General features: G+C 43.2%; 1 protein-coding gene across 2 annotated transcripts in view; it reads left to right on the plus strand.

Moving 5' to 3' along the window:
- The first annotated feature begins 240 nt into the window (after nucleotides 1-240).
- The window catches only part of Arhgap24 (Rho GTPase activating protein 24), a 365808-nt gene continuing 355887 nt past the window's right edge, over nucleotides 241-10161 (plus strand). Inside the window, exons 1-2 of one of the 2 annotated variants that reach the window (XM_050155789.1) lie at nucleotides 241-677; nucleotides 1473-1572. The gene's annotated coding sequence lies outside the window, so the exon portion shown is untranslated. The remainder of the gene's footprint in view (nucleotides 678-1472; nucleotides 1573-10161) is intronic. The other variant, XM_050155788.1, reaches the window with a different exon arrangement.

The raw sequence follows: 10161 nt of genomic DNA on the forward strand, positions 1-10161 counted from the left end.
GATCTGTGACCAACACTCCTGTTGCACTTGGCTTGGCAGGAACGCTGCCAACTGCAGAGGGCCAGGGCAGGCGGGTGGTGGCTGGTGGGGCTCCCAGCAGGGCTCAGGAGGGGAGGTGAAGCTGGCGTGCAGGGCGGGGCTCCCGCCACCCCACCAGTGCCGCTCTGGTCCTCTGAAGCCGCCAGCTGCCAACTGAAACCCGAAACCCGGCTGCGTCTGCGGGCTGGCCCCACTCAGTTGTTCCAGCCTCTTGTACTGTATATTTACACATTCACACACAATCACTCTTTCTAACTTCTGGACTATTTGCGCAACTGCTAGGATTTCTCAAGTGCATGTGGCAACTCAGCCCGGGTGAAAGAAAGCCAGTGGGACTCGGGAGGAGATCGCAGGCCCGCGGGGCCGCAAGGCTACGGAGGGGACAGGACTAGAGCGAGAGAGCGACGGCTGGGGGTTCCCCCCAACTTTCCGCGCAGCTGCGGCTGGCACTGCGGCCACCCGGGGCTTCCTCCTGCGAGAGCAGAGGCGCGCAGACCAGGCGAATGGGGCTCTGCGCTTGCCCTGGCTGTGGGAAGTAAAGGGCACCCCGCTGGCCTGAACTCATCTTTTGGTCAGGCGTAGGAGCCTGGGACATCGAAGCTGTCGCCATCCCGCATAGGCCCCTCGTCCCCAGCAGGGTAGGTGATGTGATTGCTGATGGGAGGTGGAGGAACCACCCGGCGGGTGGGTCGCAGCTTCAGGCTACAGGGACAGGGAGGGGGCTGCTGCGACCCACGCTGTTTCAGTGATTGTGCCTCTGTGTGTGAGCCTGTGTACATGAGTGTGTGCATGAGCATGTGTGTGTGTGTTGGCGCGCGCTCGTGTGTGTGTGTGTGTGTGTGTGTGTGCGCGTGTGTGTGACACAACAAGCAGACATCCTGTGTTTCTGACTTACAAAACAGATGCAATTAGTACAGCTCTGGCGATCCACCTTCGCCTTTCCTAGGGTGGTGTTTTAGCCAGTCGCCGAGTTACCTAGACAACTGGAATGTGGAAGTAGATTTCAATAAATATTGTGCTACCAGAAAGCGATAGAGAATCTTCGGTGACACATAGACAGCTTTAGACTTTTTGAACGAGTAGTTTTCTTTCTTTCTTTCTTTCTTTCTTTCTTTCTCTTTCTTTCTTCCCTCCTTTCTTTTTTCTTTCTTTCTTTTTCTTTCTTTCTTTTTGAGGAAGTATCCATCTACTTTTAGACAGAAGCAAGCAGCATGTTCTCATTTAAAAAACTAAGTTCAGTAGCATTTCTTGTGTAAGCCCTCAAATAGAGATTGTTACTCCGGATTTCTTAGGGGCTCTCTGTTTTCCAGTATTAGTTAGTAATACAGACCCTAGCTCAATTGTAATCTGTTCCAACTCATTTTAATAAGCCTCTCAATTCGCTGCTGTTGTCATCATATCACTCTTCATATTTTATATTATTCCTGTTTTAGCCTTCCAAGACATCATTATTTCATCCCATTCTTTAAAAAGAAGATGAGTGAATCAGGCCAGGTACTTGAAATATAAGCGGTGTAAAAGATTAGTTTGTCTGTAAGTAAAAAGTTTTATGTTGTTGACTCTACTAAATAAGACAAATTAGTAAAATTCTGGGGATATTTTCAGTGACATTTAAAAGCTTTACTTGGTTTCTGGGAAGATGCACAGGCAGATTCAATATAATCTCTTCCCCAACTCTAATTAGACCTCAAAACTAGCCCTTGAGTGTAGAAGGGCTTTCTACACTTGAGGGCAAGATGTGACATTGTATTGAGCTGGGCATCATACAGCATACAGAATCGCTCTCACATTAGAAAAGAACTAGACAACAAGTGTAGAGCTACCCACGGCTTGTGAGGTTCTCAGCCTCCTTTTAAATTCCTGGGTTCTTAGTTCATCCTCTCTGGGGATATGTCTTAACTTCCAAGAGAACTTGGTAGTAAAACTCCCCTTTCCATCTCTCTTGAGTGCCCAACCTCCAGAAAACATCAGAATTCTCTTCTGTCTTGGAGCCCATTGTAGATTTGTTGGAGACTTTGCCTTAGAAGAGGTGGAAGGTGGAGCCATTGAAACATAATTCTATAACAGATATCATCCTATCACAGAGGGGAAGGTGTGTTTTTGGTGGAAGATATTTCTTAGGGAACAAAGGAGGACCGAAGCTTTGAGGCCCGAAATACTGTTTAAGGTACATGGGATAACACACTAAACAGGATACTGGTGTGTGTGTGTGTGTGTGTGTGTGTGTGTGTGTGTGTATGTGTGTGATTCTCTCTGCATGAGAAACTCAGGTTCCTTGACTTTTAGCCACACTGCTATCGTTACTTTTATTTCAGCATCTGAGGGCCCTGAATTTAAAACATGGTAGTTTCTCTCTAATACCTTTGGGCTTTATGTAAGGTGAGTATGAAGTATTTTTTAAAACACCAGCTTAATTGTAAGTGGGATAAAATTCAGTTCTTGAGAACAAACCCCAAATCCACTGTGGAATCCAATAGCGATGTATCTTTCATATATATATATGCCTTTGACTGAAATCTCCTGTGAACTTTGCCCAGTTTATGCTCCAGATAATAATCTCCAAAGTTCTGATTGCTGTCCTGGATGGTAGATTCATTTCCCGTGTAACATCGGACTCCCCTGGGTGGAGGGTGACGATGGGTTAGGCAGGGTGAGAACTGTACAGAGGATGGGTGGGATGAGCAGCCTGGTACTGTGAGAGTCTAGCAGTGTTTACCAACAGTGATGGTAAGAGCCGCACTGTGACCTACTGACCCACTGAGGAGGGTTTTCTTTCTGGAGGCTTCTAGCGTCCTGGTTGGCTTCTCTGGTGGCAAGCAGACAGTGCTGCTGTGAAATCTTGGCTATGCACCCTAGCTTCCTGTTCTGAGTATGCGCAGGGCTTAGACATGCAGTCTTACCTGGAATCAGTTTGGTTGATTGCTTCTTTCTGCCTCATTTTTTAAAATTATGTTTTGTTAAAGGCAAATGTTTGTAAAACTGTGCTGGGCAGCGAGTGTCCTCTTAACCTGGATGTAGGGGGCAGGGGGAGATTTTTGCCACAGGATTTGTCACATATGAATGAAGAAGAAAAGAACACTCTCAAGTCTCTCTTCTGCCCAATCAGATTACACTGAGAAGGAGGAGGCAGGGAGGAGGGGGGAGAGGGAGGAGGCAGGAGAAAGGGGTGAGGGAGAGGGAGAGAGAGAGAGAGAGAGAACTTTTTCTTTTGAATAAAATAATGTATGTTTACTCTTAAAGCCATGGCTAAAAGGACTCAGATTTCTCCCAGATGGAGAAAGGTATCTTAAGAAACAATTGTAAATGAACAGCAAAGCCATGAAATCAGTGCTGAGCCCCTCATGTCAAATCTGACAAGGGCAGCTAGCTCATCTACACTCTGGGACTAAAACTTCACAATTGGGATAAACAGTCAAGTCAAAACATATTTGGAAGGGAAAGAATTGTGGTATTGAAGACTCAAAGAATATTCGTTGTTTAGAGATTGGGGCTCATGTGTCCTTGAAGTAGCATCTGTCTTCTACTAGAGTAACATTACAATGAACATTTTTTTGGGGGAAAGTTTTAAGACAGGGTTTCCCCGTGCATCCCTGGCTGTCATGGAACTCACTCTGTAGACCAGGCTGGCCTTGGAACTCACAGAGATCCACCTACCTCTGCCTCCCTAGTGCTGGGTATTAAAAGATATGTCTTACCACCATCCACAATGAATCTTTTTACACAAAATAGATGTGCAAATCCCTTGTCCTGCAGTCTTGGTTGGAGCCCAGTGAGATATAGTAGTAACTTTAAGTTTTTTTGTCTCCTTGTGTGAGGTACTGGGATTGGAACTAAGCATTTTAACATATGCTAAGCACGTGCTCTATCAGTGAGCCATATAGATGTATATATGTAGTTAGATTTTTCTTTAGGTCAACAGCTCATGACTACACAGAGTCTTCTTATTCATTATAAAGATTGGCCATTAGCTTAGGCTGATTCCATTGCCTCTTACAACTTACATTAACCCGTATCCTTTAATCTCTGTTCTTTTACATGACTCAGTTAAGTTTATTTTGTAATGCCCATGCTGCTTGCTCTGTGTCTCCTGTCTGACGTCTTTGTCTTTCTTCTTCTCAGCATCCTTTGTGCCTGAAAATCCTGCTCAGCTATTGGCCTTTCAGCTTTTTACTAAACATCTTCCCAATGCCAGTGTATAAAGGATTATCCCACAACATATATATGAATATACAATGTTTTATCAGTTAGTTGAGTATTTCATACAATGTAGTTTGATTATATTTACCCCTATTATTCTCCCTGACTTGTCTCAGACATACTTCCTCCTCTTTACCTATCCATAACTTCCTGTTACTGAAAAAAAAATTAATAATCTTCTGGTTCCAATTTCTGCTGCCCTTAAATTCATGAGTGTGGGGCCATCCATTGGATCTAGCGAGTTGTTGACTTACTAGGGTTCACACTCTTAAAGAAAATGTCTTCCCTCCACCCCAGAAGCCATAAATTATCCATAGCAGCTTTTCAGTAAGCTGTGGGGCTTGTGAGATCCAGCCACCTCCATGTTGTAACATTGGCTGGTGGGATCTTGTGTAGAGAAGCCACAGCTGTGGTGAGTTCATGAGAGTGGCAGTTCTGTCGTGCCCAGAAAACACTGGCTTGTTCCTGACACCTGACTTCTGCTTCTTGCTCTCTTCCCAACCCTTCTGTCACTACGGCCCCTAAGCCTTTTGGTAAGGAAAGGTCATAGAGATGTTCTCTTTGTGGCTGAGCACTCCATTGACATTTGTCCTCTGAACTTTGACCTGTTGTCAGTTTCTGCTTTTACCACTACCCACTACACAAAGATACTTCTCTGATAAGTGGGAATGGATGCATTCAGCTTTGGGGGTAAAAATAACAAATATGAACTCACAAACTGTGAATTCTTGGCCACATTTAGAAAGTGATTGCTTGCTCCCATAACATTTGTGCCGCTATGATGGAGGAAGGACATTGGTTAATTATAATAAAGAAACTGCCTCGGCCCTCATAGGACAGAAAATTAGGTAGGTGGAGTAAACAGAAGAGAATGCTGGGAAAAAGAAGCTTAGTCAGAGAGTCGCCATGATTCTCCTGCTCCAGACAGACGCAGGTTAAGATCCTCCCTGGTAAGCCAGCTCGTGGGCTACACAGAATATTAGAAATGGTTTAGAACAATATGTAAGAGCTAACCAATAAGAAATTGGAACTAGCCGGGCCAGGCAGTGTTTGAAAGAATACAGTTTCCGTGTAATTATTTCGGGGCATAAGCTAGCTATGTGGGCGGCCGGGTCCCCAGGACGCAGCCCTGCCGATCCTATTTCAACACCGCTATTGCACAATGGCATACCATTCTGGTCATTATTATAGATCACAGGGTATATGACTAGTTAAGACTCTTGATTGCTTTTTTGGTTCCAGCAGCCCACACAGAACCTTCTAGTGCTGTGAGGGTTAACCATTAGGGAGGAAGAGTCTTGGTTAATACTTGTTTAGTATTGGTATTTATTTGATTTCCCTATGTCTTTTTCCAAAGTATATAGTGTCTTCAGCCATGGGGTCTCACCTTCAAGTTCCTGGAGGTCCCAGTTCTTTTAAAATTGTTCATATAGTTTGAGTTTCTCTTTCTTCCTTTTGTTTTGTTGGGTTAGGATCTTGCTAACTTGCCCAGACTGGTCTTAAACTTGGGATCTTCCAACATCTGACTCTGAAATAGCCAGATTTATAGGCCTGTAGTTTCAGGTTGACTAACTTCTTAGCATATTGTCTAAAAGCTCTTCCCTTGCAAATTCCTTTTCCATGGTGTTAGATCCTCCCTTTTCATATTTCTGATGTCTTCCTCATGTATTTTTCTGGAATTCTCCTGTTACCTAGGAATATCCTCTCAATTCTTGGCAGTCAATTTCAAAGGAAATGTCCTTTGGAAAACCCAGTTCTGTGCAGGAAGAATCAACAGATCCATCTTGTCTGCCTCGATATAATTTGATCATACTTTAAATAGTTACACCCACATGTCAGCAAATGATGAAGACTTCTGAGCCGTTCATTATGTAGTTTCGTCCTTATGGGACTCTCACAGTATACTTAACAAACCTGGAGGCTACAGCTAAGGCGATAGAATCTGACTGTATGGGCACTATTTGCACTTGTTGTTCACCTTGGAATGGCATACTGCATGTAGTATGGATTTCTTTATTCTAAGTCTCCACTATTCCTAGCTACTATGAGTTTCTCACTGGGTGAGTGGTAGGAAGAAGCCTCTTAGATCCAAATGGCGAATCCAGTGTCTCAAATGTAGTCAATGAGCAAGCGAAGCTGTAAGTGAATGATATATTGATATATTGATGGGCTATGGTTCATGCAGATAATTGTATCTAAATAGTCAGCTGAAGAATACGTATTTGGACGTGGCATCTATTTTCCCCATGCAACAGAACTACAAAACACAACTCACTCCCTAGATCAGCCCTCACGTGGCTATTTAATCCCTGCGATATATATGTCCTTTTGCAATTCTAAAGCAAATACAATCAAAAACTGCAGTAACATCAACTTTTAAGAGAAATCATAAATGCTTGTGCATTAAAAGATAATATAAAGAGTTTTAATGGATATATATTTGCACAATTTTTCCCATACTATAAAATCTGTGTTCTATCAAATCCCCATGGGAGGTCTGGGTTTAGCTGTGAAGAGTAATAATAAAGTTAAATTTGGATATGCTACCCGCGGGATGGGCAGTAGTCTTAATTAATCAAACAAAATTAAAATGCCAATTTTGGCTATTTAATAATTATCTCGAGTGCTAATGCTAGAGGGAAGTCATAGCTAATTAAAGGGGAAAGCAGAAGTGGGCAGAGAAGAGGGAACATGGAAGGCCGCCTCCTTTCATGTCACCAGTTCCTCATTATCTTGGCTTTCTTTTCATCTCATTTGAGCACTAAAGCAAATCCACAGTTTCTTCCTGGAAACCTCTGCCTTTGTCTCCCGTTATTACTGCTGCCTGGTGCATTCCATTTGATCTAAAATACAAATGGGCTCATTTTATTTTCAAAGCCATGTTACCTTTGTCTTTTGCCTCCCTGCCAGTTAGTATGTAGGCAACATTTCAGTCAACTGGGCAAAATACTAATGAGGGACCGCGAACATATCACTTCTGCAGCCTCTCTGGGCATATTGGAAGGAGGCTCGCCACTGGTTAAGTGTTCCTAGTCCACCTGTCTATTTGTCTACCTGTGTGAAAGGTGACTAGGAATTTGCCTACTCTGTTCACACGGACACATGTCAGATAACAAGCCTCCACTAAAAAATTCTTTATTAAGCTATTGTCTCTTTTTCAATTGAGAGTCAGGATAAAGGCAAGGGTTGTATGGGTGACATTTTTGCTCTTCACATTACATAGTTTAGTATTTTTGTGCAAGATTTTTTATGGTAAATTCACCCTGGTCTTTATCCCCGGGAATCTAAAGAAGTGTGCTTCTCCCAGATAGCCTGATGTGTTTTGCTTAAAGGAAGAATTGACAAAGGAGCCACAAGAAACCTTCTAGCTTGTAGTTCTGAAAGATGAGAACTAACTCTGATGCTGGCTGCACCCCAGTGAAGGCTTCTGGGACACACTGGTCTGCATGGTTTTGTGACCCATTTCATCCACTTGTAACTAAGACACCTTTAACACCTTAACTTTCCACCGTGGAAGCACTTGAATTTATTTTCCACTGTTTAACTCTTTTGACATTTTAGTTAAATATTTATAAAATTCTATTGTGTAACTTTAGTATTTTACAGCCAGTATTTTCAAGTCACTAAATAGAGTTCCCTGAAATATTCTAGGCCTGGTTTCTGTACCTCCTCAGAGAAGATACTCTTGTCACCAAATACTATGTTTCCTAAAGATCTTGGAAAGGGAACCGAGATGGGAACTTTGAAAGTAGATACTTGGGGCCAAATGTGAGGGTTCTTATCAATGTGTTTCTCATGAATGTATAGAAGAATTCCCTCAGGGGTGTCTTTGAGAAGGTGAAGTTAAAAACGTTCCTCTAAAAAGCAAAGTTTATTGACAAGTGCAGGCTTATGGAGCTGTGGCGATAGGGGCTTCCAGGGTTATGCGGCTGTGGTGATAGGGGCTTCCAGGGTTATGAAGCTGTGGCTGTAGGGGCTTCCAGGGTTATAGAGCTGTGGAGATAGGGGCTTCCAGGGTTATGGAGCTGTGGTGATAGTGGCTTCCCGAGCATGAGATTGAGGCTTCAGGATAAGCAGTGTTCACGTTCACCAATGATGGAATCATCTCTTGTATTATAGTGACTTTTTTCTCTTTCTACAAGCCTCTTAATGCCCATTGCTCTAATAAATTAAATACTAAGTATCAACCGCTCCATATGTTTTATAGATGTTATATCTATTCATAGAAGTAGTTAGAATTGACAGTTCTAGAAATGACTATGTAGCATCTATTTCAAAGGTCATTCTTATTGTAAGCAGAAAAGTAAGAGACAGGATCTAAGCTAACGTTCAAACACCTCATGTCCACTGTGTCTCTTTCTTCTTCGTGACTCTCACCAATGACCTCTAGAACCACAATCTCTGAGCTTCATGGGTTTGCTCTGACTGCGCGATTCCAGTCACAAAGCTACCAGCATGGAGTATTTGGAGTTATCTCACAGGTCCTTCAGAAGATGACGTTCTTGTGGCTAGTATGCCACGATCAAAATTCTCTTTCAAGAACCGAGTCTCCCCTCACCAGATCAACAACTGAGTAACTCTGCAGGGGCCCATCTGAGCGGCTATCTGCTCTCAGGGAAAGGTGAACTGGAATATCTGTTTCCTGAAGATCCATTCATCTATATCCAGCCCAGACCCAAGAACCAGAGCAGGAGGGGACGTGGTTTCCAGTACTGGATTAGAGAGACACAATGTGAGCGACTTGACAGAAATGAAAAAGTAATGAAAAGGATCGTTTATTTTAGGATTACAACTGAAAGTAAAAAGGGAAAGATTTAATATATGTTGTGGTAGTTAGGGATTCAGCCACTACCTCTAGTGAGGGAACCCGGAGATTCTACCAAGCACTTGCTGTGGGTTACCATGGCACAAGGTAGACCCTATCATATCTGTTTCATAGCTGAGAAAACAAGTCCAGAGGGCTTAGTCACCTGTCACAAATCACATCGTCACTAGGAGTGAATCTCCTTGAAGTGCTCTGGCATTAGAGCACATTCCAGACTGGGTGAGCTTTGTGCCCAGGGGCAGGTGCCCTCGCAAGCCTGCAGCACTCCTTTCCTATTAGTCAGAACAGGTGCTTGTTGATCCCTACATCCCAGTGTCATCTTTCACCTTAAGTTTATGAAGTGATCAGTGTGTGGAAAATGGAAGGAAGTCCCCGCCATGTGGCCATCAATAGAAATCAATACTTATTATCATTAAATAATGACCAGAGAGTCATAACCAATATTTTTCAAGTTGTAAGATTTGCTCTATCAATGACAAACAATCAAATTGGTAATTTTTAAAAAGGATTTTCTTTATTTTTAATTTCTGTGCGTGAGTGTTTTGCCTGCATGTATGGTACTACCTGTGTATAGTCCCTGAAGACTCCGAAGGAAGACATTGGGTCCACTGGTACCGGAGTTAAAAACCCTTGTGAACTGCTGTGTGGGTGCTGGGAAATAAAACCATCTCCTAGAGCAACAGGTGCTCTTAACTGCTGAGCCATTTCTCTAACCCCCTCCATTAGTGATTTTTGACCAACACTTATTTTTTATTAAGGGGGAATACACTGAGACAGAATAGAACTGAATATAAAGGTCAGGGTTCATTATGTGTTTACAAAGTATAATATATCTCACATACTTCAATTCCAGCTGCGTGTACTTGTGACATTGTGTAGAAATGAAAGACGCACTTGGGTTTTGACAATACTGAACAGAGTGTACTCTAAGAACCTTTAGGGTGGCAGCTCACACGTAGCCTTGGTGCATGAGTCTGACACTGGGTGTGTTTCTCTCGCACTCTCCACAGTTTTAGTTTTGGAGACAAGGTCTCTCCCTGAACCTGGTGTTGGCTAATTCAGATAGACCCCAGAGGTCCGCTGCCTGGGCAGCTCTGGTC

This window comes from Alexandromys fortis, unplaced genomic scaffold (assembly GCF_014885135.2).
Source record: "Alexandromys fortis isolate MF-2015 unplaced genomic scaffold, M_Fortis_MF-2015_v1.1 scaffold_87, whole genome shotgun sequence".
Classification (NCBI taxonomy): Eukaryota; Metazoa; Chordata; class Mammalia; order Rodentia; family Cricetidae; genus Alexandromys; species Alexandromys fortis.